The sequence below is a fragment of the Dama dama genome, chromosome 9 (assembly GCF_033118175.1).
Source record: "Dama dama isolate Ldn47 chromosome 9, ASM3311817v1, whole genome shotgun sequence".
In the NCBI taxonomy this organism is placed as follows: domain Eukaryota; kingdom Metazoa; phylum Chordata; class Mammalia; order Artiodactyla; family Cervidae; genus Dama; species Dama dama.
In genome coordinates this window covers 57,322,685-57,350,160 of record NC_083689.1, presented here as the reverse complement: position 1 = coordinate 57,350,160, position 27,476 = coordinate 57,322,685, and positions in this window count along the sequence as shown.

Genomic DNA, 27,476 nt, shown 5'->3' with positions numbered 1-27,476 from the left:
AGTTTATTGTGATCCACACAGTCAAAGGCTTTGGTGTAGTCAATAAAGCAGAAATAGATGCTTTTCTGGAACTCTCTTGCTTTTTTGATGATCCAGCAGATGTTGGCAATTTGATCTCTGGTTCCTCTGCCTTTTCTAAAACCAGCTTGAACATCTGGAAGTTCACGGTTCACATATTGCTGAAGCCTGGCTTGGAGAATTTTGAGCATTACTTTACTAGCATGTGAGATGAGTGCAACTGTGTGGTAGTTTGAACATTCTTTGGCATTGCCTTTCTTTGGGTTTGGAATGAAAACTGACCCATTTTCCAAATTTGCTGGCATATTGAGTGCAGCACTTTCACAGCATCATCGTTCTGTATTTGAAATAGCTCAACTGGAATTCCATCACCTCCACTAGCTTTGTTTGTAGTGATGCTTTCTAAAGCCCATTTGACTTCACATTCCAGGATGTCTGGTTCTACATGAGTGATCACACCTAGATTATCACACCGTGATTTTCTGGGTCATGAAGATCTTTTTTCTTCAATTCTTCTGTGTATTCTTGCCAACTCTTCTTAATATCTTCTGCTTCTGTTAGGTCCCTGCCATTTCTGTCCTTTATCGAGCCCATCTTTGCATGAAATGTTTCCTTGGTATCTCTAATTTTCCTGAAGAGCTCTCTAGTCTTTCCCATTCTGTTGTTTTCCTCTATTTCTTTGCATTGATAGCTGAGGAAGGCTTTCTTATCTCTCCTTGCTATTCTTTGGAACTCTGCATTCAAATGGAAATATCTTTCCTTTTCTCCTTTGTTTTTCGCTTCTCTTCTTTTCACAGCTATTTGTAAGGCCTCCTCAGACAGCCAATTTGCTTTTTTTGCATTTCTTTTCCATGGGGATGGTCTTGATCCCTGTCTCCTGTACAATGTCACGAACCTCCGTCCATAGTTCTTCAGGCACTCTGTCTATCAGATCTAGTCCCTTAAATCTATTTCTCACTTCCACTGTATAGTCATAAGGGATTTGATTTAGGTCATACCTGAATGGTCTAGTGGTTTTCCCTACTTTCTTCAGTTTAAATCTGAATTTGGCAATAAGGAGTTCGTGATCTGAGCCACAGTCAGCTCCCAGTCTTGTTTTTGCTGACTGTATAGAGCTTCTCCATCATTGGCTGCAAAGAATATAATCAGTCTGATTTTGGTGTTGACCATCTGTGATATCCATGTGTAGAGTCTTCTCTTGTGTTGTTGGAAGAGGGTGTTTGCTATGACCAGTGTGTTCTCTTGGCAAAACTCTATTAGTCTTTGCCTTGTTTCATTCTGTACTCCAAAGCCAAATTTGCCTGTTACTCCAGGTGTTTCTTGACTTCTTACTTTTGCATTCCAGTCCCCTGTATTGAAAAGGACATCCTTTCTGGGTATTAGTTCTAAAAGTTCTTGTAAGTCGTCATAGAACCATTCAACTTCAGCTTCCTCAGCATTACTGGTTGGGGCATAGGCTTGGATTACTGTGATATTGAATGGTTTGCCTTGGAAATGAACAGAGATCATTCTGTCGTTTTTGAGATTGCATCCAAGTACTGAATTTCGGACTCTTTTGTTGACCATGATGGCTACTCTCCATTTCTTCTAAGGGACTCATGCCCACAGTAGTAGATATAATGGTCATCTGAGTTAAATTCACCCATTTCAGTCCATTTTAGTTCGCTGATTCCTAAAATGTCGACATTCACTCTTGCCATATCTTGTTTGATAACTTCCAATTTGCCATGACTCATGGACCTAATATTCCAGGTTCCTATGCGTTATTGCTCTTTACAGCATCGGACCTTGCTGCTATCACCAGTCATATCCACAACTGGGTATTGTTTTTGCTTTGGCTCTGTCTCTTCATTCTTTCTGGAGTTATTTCTCCACTGATCTCCAGTAGCACATTGGGCACCTACTGAGCTGGGGAGTTCCTGTTTCAGTATCCTATCATTTTGCCTTTTCATACTGTTCATGGGGTTCTCAAGGCAAGAATACTGAAGTGGTTTGCCATTCCCTTCTCCAGTGGACCACATTCTGTTAGACCTCTCCACCATGACCTGTCCATCTTGGGTGGCCCCACTCGGCATGGCTTAGTTTCATTGAGTTAGACAAGGCTGTGGTCGGCGTGATCAGATTGGCTAGTTTTCTGTGATTATGGTTTCAGTGTGTCTGCCCTCTGATGCCCTCTCACAACACCTACCATCTTACTTAGTTTTCTCTTTCCTTGGACGTGCGGTATTCACGGCTGCTCCAGCAAAATGCAGCCACTGCTCCTTACCTTGGATGATGGGTATCTCCTCACGGCTGCCCCTCCTGAACCTTGAATATGGAGTAGCACCTCTTGGCCCTCCTGCCCCTCCGGATTCACTGTCTTCTTTCCACACCCATTCTGTTCCCTGGGAGGCTCATCAATGTGAATTGCCTCACATGGGCACTCTGGCTCCTGGCCTTCTAGTTCCAGTTAGATTCAACAATGGTGGGCAGTGGCAGACACTGCACCATGGGAGGAGGGCAAGTTTGGAGGGTTAATGCCCATCTCTCTTCCTGCCTTTCTGTGTTTTGGAGTGCCTGTTTATTCTCCCGTGATTACAGTTACAACAGGGATGTGGCCTCCCACTGCTACAGGTCTCTCTCACTGGATCATGTGACTGCTCCCTCCCCCTAATCCTTGAGACATAGAAAGGAAGCAGCTCTACTATTTTTACCCCAGGGTACTTCACCTCCTCCTTAATATTAGCACCTTTATAATCAGTCACTTCATTAAACTCTGTCCAATCTAATTACCCTCTTCGTTGAGATATCTGTTTCCTATGGACATCTCAACTTATTGGAATCAGTTGCTGTATTTGCATTACTATTTCACACTATTTTTTTCATTAAATTACATAATATCTTTCACATTGGTATTAAATTAAAGGTTGTTAATTTTATTCTGATAGCATGATATTGGATTGTGTCACATAGTTTGTGGATTAAGTCAGTTGCCACAGCAGTTAAATATCCATAGAGGAATATCTTCAGTTCAGTTAAGTCACTCAGTCGTGTCCGACTCTTTGAGACCCCATGGACTGAAGGATGCCAGGCTTCCCTGTCCATCACCATCTCCTGGAGCTTGCTCAAACTCATGTTCATTGAGTTAGTGATGCCGTCCAACCATCTAATCCTCTGTTGTCGCCTCCTCCTCCTTCCTTCAATCTTTCCCGGCATCAAGGTCTTTTCAATGAGTCAGCTCTTCACATCAGGTGGCCAAAGTATTGGAGTTTCAGCTTCAGCATCAGTCCTTCCAATGAATATTCAGGACTTATTTCCTTTAGGATGGACTGGTTGGATTTCCCTGCAGTCCAAGGGAGTCTCAAGAGTATTCTCCAACACCACAGTTCTAAAGCATCAATTCTTCGGCGCTCAGCTTTCTTTATGGTTCAACTCTCACATCCATACATGACTACTGGAAAAATCATAGCCTTGACTAGATGGACCTTTGTTGGCAAAGTAATGTCTCTGCTTTTTAATATGCTGTCTAGGTTGGTAATAACTTTTCTTCCAAGGAGTAAGCGTCTTTTAATTTCAAGACTGCAATCATCATCTGTAGTGATTTTGGAGCCCCAAAAAATAAAGTCTCTCACTGTTTCCACTGTTTCCCCATCAATTTCTCACAAAGTGATGGGACCAGATGCCATGATCTTAGTTTTCTGAATGTTGAGTTTTAAGTCATCTTTTTCTCTCTCCTCTTTCACTTTCATCAAGAGGCTCTTTAGGTCTTTTTTGCTTTCTGCCTTAAGGTGCTGTCATCTGCATATCTGAGGTTATTGATATTTCTCCCAGCAATCATGATTCCAGCTTATGATTTATCCAGCCTGGAATTTTGCATGATGTACTCTGCATACAAGTTAAATAAACAGGGTGACAATATACAGCCTTGATGTACTCCTCTCCCCATTTGGAACTAGTCTGTTGTTCCATGTCCAGTTCTAACTGTTGCTTCTTGACCTGCATACAGATTTCTCAGGAGGCAGGTCAGGTGGTTTGATATTCCCATCTCTTCAAGCATTTTCCACAGTCTGTTGTGATCCACACAGTCAAAGGCTTTGGCATAGTCAGTAATGCGGAAGTAGATGTTTTTCTGGAACTCTCGTGCTTTCCCAATGGTCCAGAGGATGTTGGCAATTTAATCTCTGGTAACTCTGCCTTTTCTAAAACCAGCTTGAACATCTGGAAGTTTATGGTTCACATCCTGTTGAAGCCTGGCTTGGAGAATTTTGAGCATTACTTTACAAGCGTGTGAGATGAGTGCAGTTGTGTGGTAGTTTGAACATTCCTTGGCATTGCCTTTCTTTGGGATTGGAATGAAAACTGACCTTTTCCAGTCCTGTGGCCACTGCTGAGTTTTCCAAATTTGCTGGCATATTGAGTGCAGCACTTTCACAGCATCATCTTTTAGGATTTGAAATAGCTCAACTGGAATTCCACCACCTCCACTAGCTTTGTTCATAGTGATGCTTTTAAGGTCCACTTGACTTTGCATTCCAGGATGTCTGGCTCTAGGTGAGTGATCACACCGTTGTGGTTATCTGGGTCATGAAGATCTTTTTTTGTATAGTTTGTCTGTGTATTCTTGCTACCTCTTCCTAATATCTTCACTTCTGTTAGGTCTGTACCATTTCTGTCTTTTATTGTGCCCATGTTTGCATGAAATGTTTCCTTGGTATCTCTAATTTTCTTGAAGAGACTTCTAGTCTGTCCCATTCTACTGTTTTCCACTGTTTCTTTGCATTGCTCACTGAGGAAGGCTTTCTGATCTCTCCTTGCTATTCTTTGGAACTCTGCACTCAAATGGGTATATCTTTCCTTTTCTCCTTTGCCTTTAGCTTCTCTTCATTTCTCAGCCATTTGTAAGGCCTCATCAAACAACCTTTTGGCCTTTTTTATTTCTTTTTCATGGGGATGGAATCACTGCTTCCTGTACAATGTCATGAATCTCCATCCATAGTTCTTCAGGTACTCTGTCTATCAGATCTAATCCCTTGAATCTATTTGTCACTTCCACTGTATAATCATAAGAGATTTCATTTAGGTCAAACCTGAATGGTTTAGTGGTTTTCCCTACTTTCTTTAATCTAAGTCTGAATTTTGCAATAAGGAGTTCATAATCGCAGCCACTGTCAGCTCCCAGTCTTGTTTTTGCTGACTGCATAGAGCTTCTCCATCTTTGGCTACAAAGAATATAATCAATCTATTTTCGGTATTGACCATCTGGTGATGTCCTTGTGTAGAGTCTTCTCCTGTCTTGTTGGAAGAGGGTGTTTGCTATAAGCAATGTGTTTTCTTGACAAAACTGTTAGCCTTTTCCCTGTTTCATTTTGTACTCCAAGGCTAAATTTGCCCATGATTCCAGGGTATCTTTTGACTTCCTACTTCTGCATCCAGTCCCCTATAATGAAAAAGACACCTATTTTTGGTGTTAGTTCTAGAAGGTCTTATAGGTCTTCATAGAACCATGCTACTTCAGCTTCTTCAGTATCACTGGTTGGGGCGTAGAACTGGATTACTGTGATATTGAATGGTTTGCCTTGGAAACGAGCAGAGATTGTTCTGTAATTTTTGAGATTGCACCCAAATACTGCATTTTGAACTTTTTTGTTGACTATTGTGACTACTCCATTTCTTCTAAGGTGTTCTTGCCCACAGTAGTAGATATAATGGTCATCTGAGTTAAATTTGCCTGTTCCTGTCCATTTTAGTTTACTTCCTAAAACGTCAATATTCACTCTAACCATCTCCAGTTTGACCACTTCCAATTTGCCTGAATTCGTGGACCTAACATTCCAGATTCCTATGTAATATTGTTCTTTACAGCATTGAACTTTAATTCCATCACCAGTCACATCCACGACTGGGTGGTGTTTTTGTTTTGGCACCGTCTCTTCATTCTTTCTTGAGTTATTTCTCCGCTGATCTCCAGTAGCATATTGGGCACCTACCAACCTGGGCAGTTCATCTTTCAGTGTCATATTGTTGCCCTTTCACACTGTTCATGTGGTTTTCAATTCAAGAATACTGAAGTGGTTTGCCATTTCCTTCTTCAGTAGACTGCATTTTGTCAGAACTCTCCACCATGACCTGTTCATCTTGGGTGGCCCTACATGGCATGCTTCATAGTTTTATTGAGTTAAACAAGGCTGTGGTCCATGTCATCAGTTTGATTAGTTTTCTGTGACTGTGGTTTTCATTTGGTTGCCCTCTGACCAATAAGGTTAAGAAGCTTATAGAAGCTTTCTGATGGGAGAGTCTGACTGTGGGGGAAACTGGGTCTTGTGCTATTGCAAGATGTTCTTGCCAAGATGGCAGCGTAGAAGGATGTGCATGCATCTTCTCCTATGAGAACTCCAAAATTACAATTTGCTGCTGAACAACCATTAACAGGAGAATGTTGGATCCCACCATTGAATGATACCCCAAGTCCAAGGGCAGAGGAGAAGCACCAGCAAGATGGTAGGAGATGTGAAATAGTGTTTAGAATCAAGCCCCATACCTGCCAGAGATGCTTGGAGGACTCAAACAAAACTTTTTGTGTACCAGGAGACCCCACAAAGACTAAGCCAGACCTGCCTTTGAGTGTTTGAGTGTCTCCTGTGGAGGTATGGGTCAGCAGTGGCCTGGGGCAGGGGCAGGGGCTCTGGGTGGAGCAGACCTAGGTGTGTCATAAGCCCTCTTAGAGAAGGTCATCATTAACCCCACCATAGAACTGCCAGAACTTATACAGGACTGGGGAAACAGACTCTTAGAGGGTATAAACAAAGCCTTGTATGCACCAGGACCCAGGAGAAAGCAGCAGTAACCCCACAAGAGACTGACCCTGGAGTCTTGCCTGTGAGTGTCCAGGAGTCTCTGGCAGAGGCATGTGTCGGCAGTGGCCTGCTGCAGGGTCGGGGGCACTGAGTTCGGCAGTGCGTGCACAGGCCCTTTTGAAGGAGGTTGCCATTGTCTTCATTACCTCCACCATAGTTTGGTCAGGTCAAACAACAGGGAGGGAACACAGCCCTGCCCATCAATAGAAAATTGGATTAAATATTTACTTTAATTTACGAGAGAAATGCCTTAGCTTTAAGTATACAGTGGGCTTGCTGAGCCATCAACCAATAAAGAGAATATATTTTAAATCCAGCAGATACATGAAATCTAAACCATATGTAAACGTCCTTGACTGATAAGGCTGTTTCTGGGACATATTGCTGAAACTGCTTCAGCAAAGTTGTTTTAAGTCTCCCATCAGATGAGAGATGGGAGTCTGGGCCAGAGGAATGGCTGATTCAGAACCAGCTAGCATAAAATGCTTTCAACTCTGAAATGTGCTGATATAAGGCAGAGAGGGACCCAACTCCCACAAGAGAAAGCAAGGACTCTAGTCCTTGCTTTGTGCCATACTAGCTAACTCTGAGGGCCGTGATCCATGTTCCTCTGCAAATCAAACATTTTACACTCTTACTCCTCTTAAGCTACCAAAAATACCCTCTTCTTCAAGCCTCCATAATAGCTAAGCCTCTGAAGATGTGGGATAGTAAGAAAAATGTGCTAGTGGTTTAATGTCTTTTGAGGAAAATAGATGAAGAAAATCATAAAAAAAAAAAAATACCCAGGGAACTACTGTGCATGCAATTTGAAAATGAAGATAAGCAAAAGGTCCTTGTTATTAAGGGATTAAGGGAATGTATTTTTCAGGATCAGACTGCTCTTCTAGGACTGGGGCTACTAAACCTATTAAAAAGTGACTATTCCTTTCTCAGTTGCCCCATGGGAAATGAAGGAGTCATCATCCCAGCATCTTTTTCAACATTAAATAAAACAACAAAAAACAGAAAAGCAGATAGAGAGAAGCTGCTTCCAGTCAACCAACTACCAAATGCCCACTGAGCATCTGTCACGTTCCTGGTGGAGCACAGGGCAAAGAGCATGTTGTGCTGAGCTCACCATGTGTGTACCCTACCCCCCAAGGGCTTACATCTTAACTGGGGAAACTTATATGAAATAAATAAGTGACTTACTTCTGAATATGCAAAGGGGTATAGTGGAGATGTAGAGAATCTTGTTAGAGCTTATTAGACAAGAAGCTTATTTGGTAAGCAAAGTCAGGAAATCCCTCAGAGAAGGATGAGCCTGGAAAGATGAATAGATGTGGGAGGCTGTGGACCATGCCTACTGTGTTTGGAATTATAAACCGAAAACTAGCACAGGACATGGCAGATACTCAGTTTGGGTTATCATTGCCATGTAACAATCCACTCTTAAAGTTAGTAGCCTAGAATGACAACAACTTATTCATCTTTCATAATTCTGTGGGTTGGTGAGACTCCACTGAGGGTTATTCTGCTCCACATGTCATTGGCTTGAGCTACAGTTATCTAGGGTCTCAAATGGGCAGACATATCCAAGGTGACTCACTAGTACGTTAGGAAAGATGGCTGGAAGGCTTGGGCTCAGTGGGGATGGCTGGGACCATGAGACCTCTCTGTCCATGTTATTTCAGGGCCTTTCCTACTCCTTATGGCCTGTTCATGTAACTTCTCCTGCAGGGTCACTGGACTTCTTACTTGACAGCTGAGGTATCCCCTAAGTGCAAAAGTAAGAGTTGCCATGACTTCGTAAGGCTTAGGCATGTTTCTGGAATGGAGCCACTATTGCTGTATCCTGTTGGTTGGGGGTGAGTCCAAGGGCCAACTCAGACTCAGCAAGGGAGAGGATCACACAAGGGTTTGACTCTTTGGAAGTGTGGTTCACCAGGGCTGGGGATCATCTTTAGAATCTAGGCACCCCTCTCAATGCTCAATAATTTTATTTGTATTAATGGGGGAAGCAATGAGTAGGAATCAGGCAATGTGGAGGGAGAGGCATAAGCAGCATCTTTGATGACAGAAAGGCAGGCACAATAAGTCTTTTTGAAGGACCTGGGAGAGGTTCAGTTTGGCTGAAGCACAGAGAGAGGAGGAGGGTTGTGGATGTGACTGGAGAGGGAGCTGGGGACAGGCTGAGCCTGGAGCCTGACTACCGTTGAGCTTTTCAGTTATATATAATATAAACCAATCAGTTCCCTTTCTTCCACTGCCAGTTTGAGCTGGATTTCTATCTTTAAATCAAGAGGCCTGACTAATGGTAGGGAGGCGGCAGATCATGCTTCCTAGGAGGGGAAGGCCCTGGAGGTGACCTCACTATTGAATGCAGAGCCATTTGGAAACAACCTGTTCTGTACAAATGTGGAGCCTTGTGATTATCCCTGATGTGCAGACTGAACGTAGGATAGGATCTGCCCCTGACATCAAAAAGAGAAAGGTTTGTGGGTGGATGTTCCAATGGCTTCAGAAATCCCTTTCCACAGCATAATTAACGTCAATAGCCAACTGCTGCTCAGTATTCCTACAGTAACTGGTCAAACATTTCAAAGACTCTTCTCAAATTCCCACAATGTAAATTTGCTTGTATCAGTTTCTACAATCCACGTTACAGCTTTCTGAATCCTAGACCCACACTGCTTGAGGGTCTACATTACAATCTGTTGAACAGATTTAATAAGGTAATTCATTCACAATGCTCAACACAGCACCTAGTCAGAATCTAATAAAACCCCAGAAAGGGTTAGTTTTTATTTTCATTACTGCTGTCTTGACTTCTGGAATCCCAAGTGCTTTAATAAATGTGGTTTAAAAAAAATCTCGGCCTTTAGTTTTCCCAAAGGTCCAAAAGGATAAGGGAGCTAAATCAAGTGGAAAGAAAACTTCTTTAGGGCCCCCTTCTGGGCCAAGCTAAAACCCAGAGGTATCCATCCTCTTAGACATGAGGTGCTAGAGAGCCTCAGAATAAGGGTATGTATATGGCATCCCTCCCTGACCTCTGTGTTCAACCAAGGCCTATGCAGGGCTGTGTGGACAGTGACCAGGGTCTTTGTTGAGGGCTGCAAGCCCCACCTGCCCTGCCCCAAGCTGTCCAACTTCCTCTTGTCTCATATTATGTATTCCTTAGGTGTGCCATGCAGCCGCCTGCCATGTGGTCTTGGCACGGGCTATCCTCTCTGCATGGAGTAATCTCACTTCTACCACATTCAGATCTCAGTTCACTCTCACTTCCTTGGCAAAGCCTTCCCTAACCCCAGTCTAGGCCAGTTTATGATCCTACATGGTATCATATAGCTCTGATCTTTTCCTTCAGAGTTTGGCAACACAATTTGTTAATATACTCTTCACTGTGATTCTTTGATGAATAATGAACTCCCTCACTTGACTGTAAGTTTCATGAAAGCAGGATCCAATGGATTTTGTTGGTTTCTTTTCCTTTGTATTAAGCATCCAATATTGTGCCTCCCTGGTGGTTCAGTGATAAAGAATCTGCCTGCAGTGCAGGAAACTCCAGTTCAATCCGTGGGTTGGCAAGATCCCCTGGAGAAGAAAATGGCAACCCACTCAAGCATTCTTGCCTGAGAAATCCCAGGAACGGAAGAGCCTGGTGGGCTACAGTCCATGGAGTCTCAGAGTCCGACACGACTTAGCGACTAAACAGCAACCTAAGGGGCTGGCACAAATTGCATGCTCAGTAAATTCTGGTTGAATCAATAGAGACAAAGAACAAATGTATGCTATCCATTGGGATCAGAAAATGAACTCGTCAGTTTATTCAATCCAGAAAGGCCATCCCAGAGAAATCATTGAGTTCCCAGAGGAGTGAAACATCATTAATTCCAGAAACAATCCATCGTTTCATGTCTAACCTGGAAATCAATTGATTGTCCTTTGGGAATTAATCTCTTTTTAAGTGTTCCTCTCCCTAAAAGATGGCTTTTCTTACAAGAGTACTTCTTTCTTGCAGGAGAGATGTGTACAAAAGCTAAGACCTTCTTTTCTTGCCAAAATGTGCAAAACAGAGTCCACTGTATACTTCATACAATTTATACCCCTTTTCTCTGAAGTACTTGAGAAACAGACTATATAAGGATTAATAGACTCTGGTTTAAATATAGCAGCCGTCTAAATGGAGCACTCGTTTGTGGCTGTTTGTCTTTAGCTGCCTGCTTTATGATGGAGGAAATGAAGTGTCGTGGTTTAAAGATGCACTTTTCAGGACAATGTAGAGGTGATTCAAACCCAGGAGCTGGTCTTCCGTATCTGTTTCGTTGAAGGCAAATCAAGTTACCCCCTGTTTCCTGACTTATAAAATGGAGATATTTACTTGATAGAGTTTTTTGATGGATTGAGTGAGGTACTAACTATGAAACACTCCATGCCAGACTCACAGTAAAGGCTCAATTAGCAAAAGTTATATCATTATTCTTCTAGATGGTTCTCTTTTTCGTATCTTTGCAAAAGAGTGGTAATGAGGTTGTGAAGGGAAAAACGGACTCAATTAATTCCCTCCTAGAAAGACACTTTTCCCCCAAACCAAGAAACACTTCTATGAATAAGCTGGAGTTGTCACTACCTAAATTAACCAATGATCTTTGCAGTCATTGTATCCTGAGTATTCTAATATGATAGTAATTATGTCTCTCATTTTACATGTCTAGTAGAAAACTGCTTCTGTGTTATGTCTGGTGATTCACATCATATTTTCAACCAAGACTTTGGTACTTCCTCTGTTTATTGGAAGCAGCATGTAATCATGGAATTCTCCCAGGTATGAGTCAGAAAAACCCGAGGTCAAATTCAAAGTCTACCACTTGGTAGCTGTGTGACCTAGGACACATTGCGTTGCCTCTCTGAACATTGATCTCCTTCAAAGAATTGGCAGAGTTAAGTGAAATGATGTAGATAGAATGGCTAGCATACATTATAGAGTGGGGTGCTAGTAATGGCCATGTAATCCCCCTTTGGGGTACATCTTCCCATGATAATGATATCTAAGGTGGAACAACTTTCATGGAGTGCTTGTTGTCTTATTTCCTTTTAGCAGTGATTTGATAGTTGTATGTGATTAGAAAAACTTCTAACTTCTTTGAACTTCTGTTGTTATGTGTATAAAATGAATTAGCCTTTGAATAAAGATCTCATCGAACCTAATACTCCCCTCATTTCTCATTTCTTGGTAGACGAGAAAAGGGCAAAGGTGATGGTTATTATAAAGTTTTACAGGAATCTGAGTAGTTCTATCTTACCTAATGTCTAGGTATCAGACTCTATAAAAATTCCTCTACCTTCTGATGGCCTTCCCTCCGTACTGCTCACCTTCCTTCCAAAAAGTTCACTGCCAAATGCTCACTTAGAACTATGTGCCATACACCATAGTATAAATGGGGACAGAGAGGGAAAAGACATGTCCTAGGAGAGAACACCCAAAGAAGCTGTTGATTATAACATAAGATTACAAAACAGAGTGGTAATAAAAGTTAAGATAACTATAACATGGGGTGATAAGAAAGCAATGAGAATAAGAAGATGAATGTAGAGGATGTTGACTCTTGAGCTCAGACTCAAAAAAAGAGGAAGGGAATGTATAAAAGATGCTGAGATAAGACAGACCCGAGTAAATATATGGCACAGTAATAGTTTTGCAAAGCTGTAATGCAAAGTACAGTCACCCTTCTGAGGAATATTTCTGCTATCCGGTAATTGCCACTTTCTTAAATATCCCAGGAGGAATCAGATCTGTAGAGCAAGGGTAAGTGTAGGTTTGTTTTTATGTTGCTTGTTTACTCATTCTGAGAAAACCAAGCTAGACTAGTTAGAAAATAAAAGCAAACTGGTAAATAATAGTAATTTGGTTATTCTGTTGATTAAGATACATATTCAATTACATATTTGGAACACAATATGACTGACCTCCAAAATGCGTGAAATTATTTTCTGGAAAGTTCCCCTCGGTTGAGCATTTTTCTTTAGCATAAGCCTAGAAATGCTGTTTGATCAAAAATAACTTTGCATTTGGTTCCTTTCAGTGAGTAGAAGAAAGAACAATGCAAAACTCTAGACCATTGCAGCTTTTCCAAAAAATGTAAAAAATAAAGCCCATCTTATTTCCCTATATTCACAATTTAGTTTCAGGGTCCAGGAAGCAAAATGTTCTGATGATAGTTTTTGAGAGAGGTCTGTGTGGGCCACACATTAAAATGCTTCATTAAGCCATCAAAAGTAAGTAGTCTTTTTAGCAGGAAAGAATATCTTGTATAAGAATTGGAGACTTTGTGATCCCAAAGTCATAAATTAGCAAAAAATGCAATTATGATATTCAATAAAACAAATTAATATGAATTTTTTCTGGTACTCTCATGATGACGTGATAAATACATCTTGCAAAAGATGTTTATTTCTATTTCAAAGTGTGGTCTGTGGTCCTATTTCAACAAATGTAATAACTATTTACTTATCCCCTTTATAACACTAAGATTGGAACATGAGCTACATCAACCAAACAGACAAAATTCCTGCCTCGTGGAACTATTATTCTAGAGGGGAGAGCTAAATAGCAAAGTGTAGACATATTAGATAAGTAAACAATAATGTTTATTAGAAGTGGAGCAGAAAAAGTGAATGAAGAGTACTACAGGCACTGGGAGAGGCTGCAGTTTCAATAGGTTAGTTGGATGAGACTTTGTGGACAGAGTGGGATTTGAACAGAGGAATGATAGAAATATGGATGTCTGCAGAAAGAGCATTCCAGGGAGAGGTGACAGTCTTTAGGTAGGAGCAGTGTGGCTGAGACTAAGAGAGAGCAAGAGTAGGAAGAGCTGAGGTCAGGGAGGTGACAGCTGGATGGGGGCAGATCATTTAGGACTTGTAGACTTGTAGGTGGAATGAGGAGCTACTGATGGGATTTGAGCTGAGTTGAGAGATATGAAACTCCAGTACTTTGGCCACCTGATGTGAAGAACTGGCTCACTGGAAAAGACCCTGATGCTGGTCAAGACTGAAGGCGAGAGAAGAAGGGGATGACAGAGGATGAGATGGTTGGATGGCATCACCGACTCGATGGACATGAGTTTGGGCAAGCTTTGGGAACTGGTGATGGACAGGGACGCCTGGTGTACTGCAGTCCATGGGGCTGCAAAGAGTCAGACACGACTGAATGACTGAACTGAACTGAATTGAGAGATCTGATGTGTTTCCGTGATTGATTCTGGTTTCTGAATCGAGAATAGACTGAAAGGTGAAAGGGAATCTGGGAGACCAGTGAAGAGGCTGTTGTAGTGGTCCAGTAATCCAACTGATACTCAACTAGGGTGGTGACTGGGTGACTTTAAATGCTTGGTCTCTCAGGATATTTTTGAAATCTTATCAATACAGTTTGGTGATGGATTAAATATAGGATTTGAGAAAAAAAGGAGAAAAGAGGCATCAAGGATGATTCCATGGTTTTTGTCCTGAAACAGTGAAACTGAGATGCCTTCAGTTGAGTTGGGTAAGTCTGTGAATAGAGAAGGTTTTGGATGTTGGGGGAAGGAGGCGTTAGTAGTTTGATTTTAGACACATTTGGCTTGAGGTATTTATTAGACTTTCGATTGGCAATGTAAAGGACGCAGTTGGAGATGGGAGTCTGGAGTTCAGGAGAGAGGTTTGGGAAAGAGTTTAAATTTGCAGATTTTTGGCATAAAGATGGTATTTCTCATCATGAGGTTGGAAGAAATTACAATGAGAATGAGTGCAGAGAGGGATGAGGACAAAGGATTTTCATCAAAATTTCTTGTGACCTAGTTTCCTATTGCTGCTGTAATAAACAACCACACATTTAGTGGCTTAAAACAACTCAGATTTATTATCTTATAGTTCAAGAGGTCAGATGTCTTAAATGAGTCTCTCTTGGCTAAAATCAGGATGCCAGCAGGCCCGTGTTCCTTCTGAGGATCTAGGGGAAGATCTGTTTTCTTGTCTTTCCCAACTTCTAATGGCTGCTGCATTCCTTGGCTTGTGACTTGCTTGCCTCCTCAAAGACAAAAATAGCTGGTCAAGTCATTCTTTCATCATATCACTCTTACCCTGATTCTTCTGCTTACCTCTTGTATATTTAAGGAACTTATGATTACATCAAATTCATATGGATAATCCAGGATAATCACCCCACCTCAAGATTCAAAGTTTAGTCATATGTGGAAAGTCCCTTTTGCCTGCAAGGTAATATATATTCACAATTCTGAGGATTAGGATGCAGTTATCTTTTGATTGCGGGGGCCATTACTCTGCTTACTACATTATGAAAGCCTAACAATAATGCAGAATCCTGGGTTTTACTTCACACTTACTACTGAGTTACAATCTCTAGGGAATGGTGTCCAAGAAAATGATTCATACATAAACCCCTTAGGTGTTTCTTGTGTACTCCATTGGCTTGATGATGAAAATAGGGGTGATGAAAGGGAGTGAGTGAGCATCTGGTTCCACTCCTTAGCAAGGCCATGGTCCCTGTGAACTACAGTGACCCTATGTATAATCAGCAATCTCTCAAAGTCACCATCGCAGGTCATCCATGTTACATGGCAAAGTTTAGTCATAGCTGGAAAGCAGTTCTCGACCAAGGCCAAGCTACAGTTCAGAACCTTAGTGTTACAGGACCTTTAGTTAATATTGACTATCTTTAACATTACAAGCAATGCCCTAGCCAACATATTTGTATATATTTTTGATACATAGGTAATTATTTTTGTGGGATAGATTCCTAAAAATGAAAGAGCTACTCACACTGCATGTGAATTTTAAGTTATCTTTGGTAACATCAAATTGTCTTTCAAAAATCCTTTCCTAGTGGATAAAGTTGTCAGGATTATCAGTATCAGTTCAGTCGCTCAGTCATGTCCAAATCTTTGCGACACCATGGACTGCAGCATGCCAGGCTTCCCTGTCTATCACCAACTGCCAGAGCTTGCTCAAACTCATGTTCATCAAGTCAGTGATGCTATCCAACCATCTCATCCTCTGTCGTCCCCTTCTCCGCCTGCCTTCAATCTTTCCCAGCATCAGGGTCTTTTCCAATGAGGCAGTTCTTCACATCAGATGGCCAAAGTATTGGAGTTTCAGCTTCAGCATCCGTCCTTCCAATGAATATTCAGGACTGATTTCCTTTAGGATGGACTGGTTGGATCTCCTTGCTCTCTAAGGGACTCTCAAGAATCATCTCCACACCGCAATTCAAAAGCATCCATTCTTCAGTGCTCAGCTTCCTTTGGAGTCCAACTCTCACATGCATACATGACAACTGGAAAATGACAGCTTTGACTAGATGACCCTTTGTTGGCAAAATTATGTCTCTGCTGTTTAGTATGCTGTCTAGGTTGGTCATAACTTTTCTTCCAAGGAGCAAGTGTCTTTTAATTTCATGCCGACAGTCACCATCTGCAGTGATTTCAGAGCCCAGAAAAGTAAAAGTCTCTCACTGTTTCCATTGTTCATCAAACTATTTGCATGAAGTGATGGGACCAGATGCCATGATCTTAGTTTTCTGAATGTTGAGTTTTAAGCAAGTTTTTTCACACTCCTCTTTCACTTTCATCAAGAGACTCTTTAGTTCTTCTTCACTTTCTGCCATATGGTGCTGTCATCTGCATATCTGAGGTTATTGATATTTCTCCCAGCAATCTTGATTCCAGCTTGTGCTTTATCCAGCCCAACATTTTGCCTGATGTACTCTGCATAGAAGTTAAATAAGCAAGGTGACAATATACGGCCTTGACATACTCCTTTCCCAATTTGGAACCAGTCTGTTGTTCCAGGTCTAGTTCTAACTGTTGCTTTTTGACCTGCATACAGATTTCTCAGGAGTCAGGTCAGGTGGTTTGGTATTCCCATCTCTTCAAGAATTTTCTGCAGTTTGTGGTGATCCATACAGTCAAAGGCTTTGACATAGTCAATAAAGCAGAAATAGATGTTTTTCTGGAGCTCTCTTGCTTTGTTGATGATCCAGCAGATGTTGGCAATTTAATTTCTGTAACTCTGCCTTTTCTAAAACCAGCTTGAACATCTGGAAGTTTATGGTTCACATCCTGTTGAAGCCTGGCTTGGAGAATTTTGAGCATTACTTTACAAGCGTGTGAGATGAGTGCAGTTGTGTGGTAGTTTGAACATTCCTTGGCATTGCCTTTCTTTGGGATTGGAATGAAAACTGACCTTTTCCAGTCCTGTGGCCACTGCTGAATTTTCCAAATTTGTTGGCATATTGAGTGCAGCACTTTCACAGCATCATCGTTTAGGATTTGAAACAGCTCAACTGGAATTCCACCACCTCCACTAGCTTTGTTCATAGTGACGCTTTAAGGCCCAGTTGACTTTGCATTCCAGGATGTCTGGCTCTAGGGGAGTGATCACAGCATCATGGTGATCTGGGTCATTAAGATCTTTTTTGTATAGTTCTTCTGTATATTCTTGCCACGTCTTCTTAATATCTTCTGCTTCTGTTAGGTCCATACCATTTCTGTCCTTTCTTGTGCCCATCTTTGCATAAAATGTTCACTTGATATCTCTAATTTTCTTGAAGAGATCTTTAGTCTTACCCATTCTATTGTTTTTCTCTATTTCTTTGCATTGATCACTGAAGAAGGCTTTCTTACCTCTCCTTGCTATTCTTTGGAACTCTGCATTCGAATAGGGATATCTTCCTTTTTCTCCTTTTCCTTTTCCTTCTCTTCTTTTCTCAGCTATTTGTAAGGCCTCCTCAGGCAACCATTTTGCCTTTTTGAATTTCTTTTTCTTGGGGATGGTCTTGATCACTGCTTCCTGTACAATGTCACGAACCTCCACCCATAGTTCTTCAGGCACTCCGTCTGTCAGATCTAAACCCTTGGATTTATTTGTTACTTCCACTTTATAATCATAAGGGGTTTGATTTAGGTCATACCTGAATCGTCTAGTGGTTTTTCCTACTTTCTTCAATTTAAGTCTGAATTTGGCAATAAGGAGTTCATGGTCTGAGCCACAGTCAACTCCCCGTCTTGTTTTTGCTGACTATATAGAGCTTCTCCATCTTTAGCTACAAAGAATATCATCAATCTGGTTTCAGTATTGACCATCTGGTAATGTCCATGTGTAGAGTCTTCTCTTGTTTTGTTGAAAGAGGGTGTTTGCTATGACCAGTGTGTTCTCTTGGCAAAACTCTGGTAGCCTTTGACTTGCCTCGTTTTGTACTCCAAGGCCAAATTTGCCTGTTACTCCAGGTATCTCTTGACTTCCTACTTTTGCATTCCAGTCCCCTGTACTAAAAATGACATCTTTTTTGCATGTTAGTTCTAGAAGGTCTTGTAGGTCTTCATATAACCATTCAACTTCAGCTTCTTTAGCATTATTGGTTGGGGCATAGGCTTGGATTACTGTGATACTGAATGGTTTGCCTTGGAAATGAACAGAGATCATTCTGTCATTTTTGAGACTGCATCCAAGTACAGCATTTCAGACTCTTTTGTTGACTATTGTGGCTACTCCATTTCTTCTAAGGGATTCTTGCCCACAGTAGTAGATACAGCGGTAATCTGAGTTAAATTCTCCCATTCCACGTTCCTGGAAATGAAGGAGCTAATCATACTGAATATGAATTTTACGTTGTCTTTGGTAACATAAATTGCCTTTCAAAAATCCTTTCCTAGTGGATACAATTGTCAGGATTATAGAAGGTGACCAATTTCCAATGTCTTTATCAGGAAAGATATTAGTCATTTGGGGCTATTCAGAAATTTTGCATACCTTTTCTATGTTTTGATAATGTACATATTTGGATCTTTCTTTTCCAAAGAATTCAGTTCAGTTCAGTTCAGTCACTCAGTCATGTCTTGATTCTTTGTGACCCCATGGACTGCAGCATGCCAGGCCTCCCTCTCCATCACCAACTCCCAGCATTTACCCAAACTCATGTCCATTGAGTTGGTGATGCCATCCAACCATCTCATCCTCTGTCGTCCCTTCTCCTCCTGCCCTCAATCTTTCCCAGCATCAGGGTCTTTTCAAAGGAGTCAGCTCTTCGAATCAGGTGGCCAAAGTGTTGGAGTTTCAACTTCAGCATCAGTCCTTCCAATGCACACCCAGGACTGATCTCCTTCAGGATGGACTGGTTGGATCTCCTAGCAGTCCAAGGGACTCTCAAGAGTCTTCTCCAACACCACAGCTCAAAACCATCAATTCTTCAGCTCAGCTGTCTTTATAGTCCAACTCTCATATCCATACATGACTACTGGAAAAACCATTGCCTTTACTAGACAGACTTTGTTGAAAAAGTTTCTTCTTTTCAATATACTGTCCAGGTTGGTCATAACTTTCCTTCCAAGGACTAAGCGTCTTTTAATTTCATGGCTGCAGTCACCATCTGCAGTGATTTTGGAGCCCCCCAAAATAAAGTCAGCCACTGTTTCCACTGTTTCCCCATCTATTTTCCATGAAGTGATGGGACCAGTTGTCATGATCTTAGTTTTCTGAATGTTGAGCTTTAAGTAAACTTTTTCACTCTCCTCTTTCACTTTCATCAAGAGGCTCTTTAGTTCTTCTTCACTTTGCCATACATTTCCCAGTTTCTTCTGCAGGTAGGAAACCACCAGTTAGAGTCATTCAAATGAAAGTTGGATCAGAAAAGAATTACATGTGAGAAGTTTGTTAGGCAGAGGACTTCATTTTTGCTGGTGCTGGAGGAGGCAGAACTTGTGATTCACAGTCCAGGATGGAAGCAGCTCCCTCAGTAGGACAGTTCTGGAGCCTTGTGATAGATCTATTTTCTTATACAACTTAGAGCCTGTTTCTGCAAGTATAATTTTCTGAGTAATCTTTAATGTTGTATTCCTTTTAAATTATCTATAATAGATTTTGTTGTCTGAAACTAACATGAAAGAATCACAAAAAACCAACAAATAACATCTTTCAAATTTTTGCCAGTCTTATGGGAAAGTAAGTTTCATTATTATTCACATGTTTAAATAATGACTTTTCACATCCTTTAGAGGAAATAATATTTGAAAGTGGTATTATAAGATCCGCCATTTTGCCCAGGAAGAAGATGGAAAAACCACAGTGTCTCCAAACTTGTATCATTCCTCTAATAGGATTATTGCTATTATGAAATCATTCTGAACACCTCATTTAAAACTGAGGTGCTTATATTACCTCTATCTATGATATAAGAGATTTACTCCCACCTAAAGATGGGCTTAAGGACAAAAATGGTAGGGACCTAACAGAAGCAGAAGATATTAAGAAGACGTGGCAAGAATACATAGGAGACCTATACAAAAAAGATCTTCATGACTCAGATAATCACGATAGTGTGATCACTCACCTAGAGCCAAACATCCTGGAATGTGAAGTCAAGTGGGCCTTAGAAACCATCACTACAAACAAAGCTATTGGAGGTGATGGAATTCCAGTTGAGCTATTTCAAATCCTAAAAGATGATGCTGTGAAAGTGCTGCACTCAATATGCCAGCAAATTAAGAAAATTCAGCAGTGGCCACAGGACTGGAAAAGGTCAGTTTTCATTCCAATCCCAAAGAAAGGCAATCCCAAAGAATGCTCAAACTACCACACAATTGCACTCATCTTACACACTAGTAAAGTAACACTCAAAATTCTCCAAGCCAGGCTTCAGCAATACGTGAACCGTGAACTTCCAGATGTTCAAGCTGGTTTTAGAAAAGGCAGAGGAACCAGAGATCAAGTTGCTGACATCCGATGGATCATTGAAAAAGCAAGAGAGTTCCAGAAAAACATCTACTTCTGCTTTATTGACCATGCCAAAGCCTTTGACTGTGTGGATCACAATACACTGTGGAAAATTCTGAAAGAGATGGGAATACCAGACCACCTGACCTGCCTCTTGAGAAACTTGTATGCAGGTCAGGAAGCAACAGTTAGAATTGGACATAGAACAACAGACTGGTTCCAAATAGGAAATGGAGTACGTCAAGGCTGTATATTGTCACCCTGCTTATTTAACTTATATGCAGAGTACGTCATGAGAAACACTGGGCTGGAGGAAGCAGAAGCTGGAATCAAGATTGCCGGGAGAAATATCAATAACCTCAGATATGCAGATGACACCACCCTTATGGCAGAAAGTGAAGAAGAACTAAACAGTCTCTTGATGAAAGTGAAACAGGAGAGTGAAAAAGTTGGCTTAAAGCTCAACATTCAGAAAACTAAGATCATGGCATTGGTCCCATCACTTCATGGGAAATAGATGGGGAAACAGTGGAAACAGTAGCTGATTTTATTTTCTGGGTTGCAAAATCACTGCAGATGGTGATTGCAGCCATGAAATTAAAAGACACTTACTCCTTAGAAAGAAAATTATGACCAACGTAGACAGCATATTGAAAAGCAGAGACATTGCTTTGTCAACAAAGTCCGTCTAGTCAAGGCTATGCTTTTTCCGGTAGTCATGTATGGATGTGTGAGTTGGACTATAAAGAAAACTGAGCACTGAAGAATTGATGCTTCTGAACTGTCGTGTTGGAGAAGACTGTTGAGAGTCCCTTGGACTGCAAGGAGATCCAACCAGTCCATCCTGAAGGAGATCAGTCCTGGGTGTTCATTGGAAGGACTGATGCTGAAGTTGAAACTCCAATACGTTAGCCACCTGATGTGAAGAGTTGACTGCTTTGAAAAGACCCTGATGCTGGGAAAGATTGAGGGCAGGAGGAGAAGGGGATGACAGAGAATGAGATGGTTGGATGGCATCACCGACTCATTTAATGGACATGTGTTTGGGTGGACTCTGGGAATTGGTGATGGACAGGAAGCCTGGCATGCTGCGGTCCATGGGGTCGCAAAGAGTCGGACATGACTGAGCGACTGAACAGAAGTGAACTTAGAGTTTTCAGGGAGAAATTTTTTAATAAAATCGTTTGTAAAGAATGACACCTTTTCTCTGTTGTACCAGATACAATATTATAATAAATATACCTACATAGTACTGTATCATCTATTGTTGAAGAACACAGTCAAATAATCCTTCCTCTTTGTTACCTGATTAAATCTGTCAACCAAAGTTATGTATATTTATTAAGCATGCAGAAAGGTAAGGTATGTTAGTATAAAAATCAGGAAATGCTGCTTAGTGTTCAGTGGTGCATAAATCTGTCATTTTCAATGGGAAAATCAACTTCTCATAAAGCATGAAGTAACCCTATAAGATATGTGCTGCTTCCCCCTAGTTGTATGTGCAAAAATTTTCAGAAGGCCCAGTTAAACTAATATTCACTAATTATAATTAGTTTTTTAAATGTAATTTTTAAATAAAATAAATAAATGAACTAGTGTTTTAATCAGCTTAGGCTGCTATAATAACATTCCATAGACTAAGTGGCCTAAAACAACAGAAATTTATTTTCTTACATTTCTGGATAATGGAAAGTTCCAGATCAAGGTGTCTGCAGATTCATTCCTGGTAAGAGCCTTCTTCTTGGCTGACAGATGACTTCTTCCTCACTGGGTCCTCAACTGGCAGAGAGAGAGAAACTCTGGTCTGTCGTCCTGGTCTTATAAAGACATTAATTCCATCATAGAGTCCCCACTTTCATGAGTTTCTCAAAACCTAATTGCTTTCCAAAAGCTCCTTCCAAACACCATCATATGTGGATTAGGGCTTCAACATATGAATTTTAAGGGAACACAAACATTCAGTAAATAACAGCTAGGTTGTAGGCTGTCGATCATAGTTTTTGAAGAAGCTTCTGAATGTATTCCCGGCTAACCAAAATAATTTTTTAAGTCCCTTAATTTCATTTTCTGTTTGTTTTAACAATATATTAAATTAGAGCACATTGATAAATGTACTTTAATAACAAGTACCTAATTTTTATTCAACTTTCAGATTTCCAAATGAAATAAATTATCTATTTACATGCATCACTAGACCATCTGGTTCTATATGAGAACCCAACACAGAATCAACTAATTGTCATCCGTGTTTATTCATCATGCATAATTCATTTTCTTATAAATAATGAAAATCTAGGACCTTTAGCAAACAAACAGTTTTCACCATTAGTTAAAAGCTTGACCTCCTTGACTATATAATAGAACAGGATAAAAGAGCCCAGAAAAATATGTACTTAAGAAAATTAATTGCTAGTCAACTTCATTTTGTCATTCCCATTTTACAGAGAAGGAAAGGGGTAGGGGCAGAGTATGGATTTTAAAGGACCTAATGGAATTAGAATCAGAGGTCAGTATTCCAGAGATTTGAGCTTGTTGTTTAAGCAGTTAAATTCAGTTTTTCAAGAGCATCTTTGAAATGCTTTCTTCTGGATTATTTCCTTTCCTGTCTTAGAATTCAGGATCACCCTCAATATTTACATATGTCAGGATTGTTGAGCTCATATTTAAGCAACTAATAGGGTGTTAAGGAGAAAAAGGTACCAAAAATACAGACTAAGAAATAATTTCTAAAATGTGATCTTTGTTTGAATTAAAATTATATGCAGAAAAGTCCAAAACCCAATATGTCACAAAAACATTATAACTCATCTTTTAGAAAAGACCAACATGAAAAATTAGTTGATGGTTCTCTGAATTTAATGATTATGAGGCAGGCAGTATTGAAAGCTACCTCCTACTCATTTTTTACCCTAAGCATTTCTTTTTCTAATCCTCTGGGCTGATTTAGTTCTCCTTTATAGACATACAACACCACCTTCTGCGGATTCTTTGTATAATTATTTACAGTCACGTGCTTTATGACTTATCCTGTAAATGCCAAGAGGGACAGTGACCTCTTTTGTTTTCTCAGCAGATTCTTAATAAATATTTGTTAAATAAAAGGACAGGCATGGCATATCTTTCTGAAACACCAGTTCTGCTCAATGATTTGGGGTATTTTTAAATTAAAACAAGCATAGTTGTGTCATGAAATGAAATTCCAGTACATGTTTTTTTAAGTTAAAACAAGCACAGTTATATCATGAAATGAAGTGTAAAATTCAAGATAGAATTGAAAACTTCTCCCTGTGAATGTTCACTTTCCTCTGTCAATGGTATTTCAGAGGAAAACTTAATGATGTGGTGAATTTGAGTGTGATGTACCAAAGATCAGGTAATTGAAGCCAACCAAGTTCAGTTATTTCATTAGGAAAGGAGAAGGGACATCTTCCCATTCATGGAGAAAACAGGAGGCATTGGAATAATGAAGTTCAGTGTGTATCTTAAATTAATTATTTTGATGCCTCAGATTTTCCAACTGTAGATTAAAAATGGCCCACGAATCTCTAAAATTCTGTTGTGCATAAATTCTTGGGTTTTGTTGGCCTACCATCATTCTTACACCCACAAAAAGGAAAAAGATAGGAAGCAAACATGAAATTTCTTTTTTCTTCATAAGCTTCTAAGTGTTGTATTCATCTTTTGAATGACATCTGTAAACACTGTGTAGTTGTTTCTGCCCCTTTTTATGAACTTGTAGACCCATTCATAGGTCTAAAGGAGAAGGAATCATAGAAGCAGTATTGAACCACAGAAGCACATTTGTATGAATCAGCCACTCATTGATTATCAGATGAGTTTCACGTTGTTTCATCATTACAACCAGATGTAATGGAAAATATTGATTTCAAATGCTACATTTAAAAAGGGAAGATCTATTTTAAACCTTCCCTTTCCTGTTTTATCCTTTTGCCCTCTTTTTCATTCTGTGGGCTTGACAATTTATCTTTGTATGAAAAAGTTTTGCCAGACTGTGTATGTAGTAACTATTATACCATTAATACAATCCCTTAGGGGTGGTTAGATAAAACAGTTGCTATGCCTCCATTCCAAGCAAAGATTGTCTGAATACAAATAGAAGGGAATAAGTCAATGTCAGTATGGTACCAAGTGCTGATAAAAAGTAAGTGGTTGATACTGCAAGCAAAGGAAAGTAATACAAAACAATTTTACTTTTCCAAGTCTGCGTGTATTGCCTAGTGATTGCTTGATTTAGTCAAACTCTGCAAAAAGAAGTACTTGTTTTGTTCTATTATGTGGTGTCATAATCAAATACATTTAATACGTATTGGCTACAAATATGACTTTAAGACATCAGTGCTGCTTATGCTGTGCTCTTTGTTAGTAATAATGAAAATACCCTGCCAACAGCTATTATGATATACCCCATATACAACCTGAAGGCTGGCAAAGTAAGAAATTAAAATCAGGACTCCTAATTCAAAACTCAGACAATTTGAAGTGTTTGTAAGTCTGTTAGATATGGGAACTCTAGTACTCTTTTGTGGGAGTGTAAAATGGTACAGTTGCTTTGGAAAGCAGTTTGGCAGTTATCTAGTAAGGTTGAAAATACAAATGCCTACAACACAGTAACTTCACTTATAGGTGTATACTCTTGAAAAACACACATACATGTATACAAGCAGTTTGTAATAGAAAAGATGTGTGGGAAGCAGTAAATGTCATTGATAAAAGTGTGTGTAAACTCTGGTATACTTAAATGGTGGAATACAGTGTAGCGTTAACTAGATCTTCCTGTACTAAGTTGGATAGATACCACATTTAGTTTAAAAATGCAAATGACAGAATATACAATGTAAAATAGACCATTTTTGTAAAATTTAAAATCACAAACAATAGCAATATAATATTTGGTTTCTGGCTCCCTAGTAATCGATAAAAGCATGAATTAGAAAGATACCCAACAAGTTCCAAAGAGAAGGTGTCTCTGGGGAGGTAGAGAAGGAACGAGGGGTATAGAACTGGGGAAGCATACAAGATACTTCAGCTTTCCCTGTATTCTTTATTTTTCTTTCATTAAAAACAATTTTAGAAGTACATGTGGTTAAATGTTAATATTTGTTAATTCTGGGTTGAGTACACATGAGTGAGGTTATACTATGTGCTCTTTTGTATTAATTATTTTTTCAATTAAGAAAACAAAACTTCAGTCACTTTTGGCCACTCACTGCAACTGGAATACTGTATTTCTTAAATTTAAGGAACCACAACTCTATATTTAAAGTAATTAGCCTCCAACTAATAAAAATAAATGAAAAAAAATTGTTTAGTACACTGTATTTTATTCATTTACAGTGTTTATACTGGGTGAATAAACTAGGAGCTTTGGAAAACTTTCCATGGAATTTCAGTTTAATTAGGTCTCATTTATATACTTGGTAGACATGGGCAAACTAAAGTTTTAGCATCTGTTTACACAAGGTATACAAACCAGAAAGCATTTTCTTTGGCTTGTTCATATTTTCCTATTCCTATGTGGATATTATCAGTTTACAGGGTTTTTCCCCACTGAGAGGTTTCAGGTTAATGTTTACAGTGTAAATGTCACGTGAATTCCATTTTGAAATAATTTACGTATCCATACAAAGTACGGAAATGAGAGAATTTTAGTCCAGAGGATCTCATTTAAGTATACACAATATGAAAATCACTTTTCATGCTTGGGGTTTTAACTCTCTCTTCTCTCTCTCATATGTCAGTCATGTTCATATCATCCTGTCTGAGCCCCAGAGCTGAAGCGGGCAGTGACCTAGGACCCTGCAAAGAGCTAGAAGAGGATGCAGGGAAGGGAGGAAGGAGGGAGTAAGCTTTGACCTTAGACAGACTTGCGTTCAAATTCTGACTCTTTCACTGTCATCTACTCTGTATGTGACTTCAAGTTGCCTGCTTCAAGCTGGACTACTGAAATTCGGTTGTGCCTCAGGGATAATAAGAGCGACCCCTCAGGGGCTAGGGTGAGAACTAAAATGAGATCCTGAGGGCACAATTCATGCAGAGCTGAGCCAGGGCAAACATGATGAGTGGTTCCCATTATATTTATTGTTATCATCACCATGATCTGAATGGCCTAAATTCTTGTTGCTTTTAAGCTGATGCAAAATTATTTCTACTTCAAACAGAATTTAACAAGTGCGTGCTTCTTGGTTATGCCCACTGCTGTTTATAAGGGAGGAAGGGTAAGGAGAGTTGTAGCCTTTGAAGAGAATATTAGGGATGAGTCTTATCAGGGTGTTTTTTTGTTGTTGTTGTTGTTCTCTTTAAAAAGCTTTTTTAGTTTGTTTGCCTTTTTTCTTTCATTTTTTTAAAGATTTTTTTTTGGGGGGGAGGGGTAGTTAGTGACAGTGGGAGGTTATGTTTTAAGAAGGAAAAAAAATATTATTATCAGTTTCTCATTCATTTCTCTCTGCCCACTCAGTTTCATCCTCCTGACTCTTTCCTTCTAATAAATTTATCCCATGTTTCAACACAAAGGACCGTTCCTTTTATTCACTGCTATTGAAAAGCAATTTAATAGACTAGTACCTCCTTTAGCTATTTACTGATAAGAGCTTAAGCTCATTATCTTTCTCAGAGTAAGGGAAACAGTTGTAGTATTTTAATAGTGAAACTTTTCCCACAAAGTTTTTTAATAGTGAAAGTTCTCAAAAAGTCTTCATGAATTGCTAGTCCTAGAATTTCAGTATTGTGACAAGATAGTAAAAAAGGTATTTTTGGGTCAAAGCCCTAATAACCCACCACTGAGTTATGCCATGTAGATGTCCAGTTCTTCCATCTGATTTAAGATTGGCCTTGATTCTTGTTTTGACCTAGGAAAACATG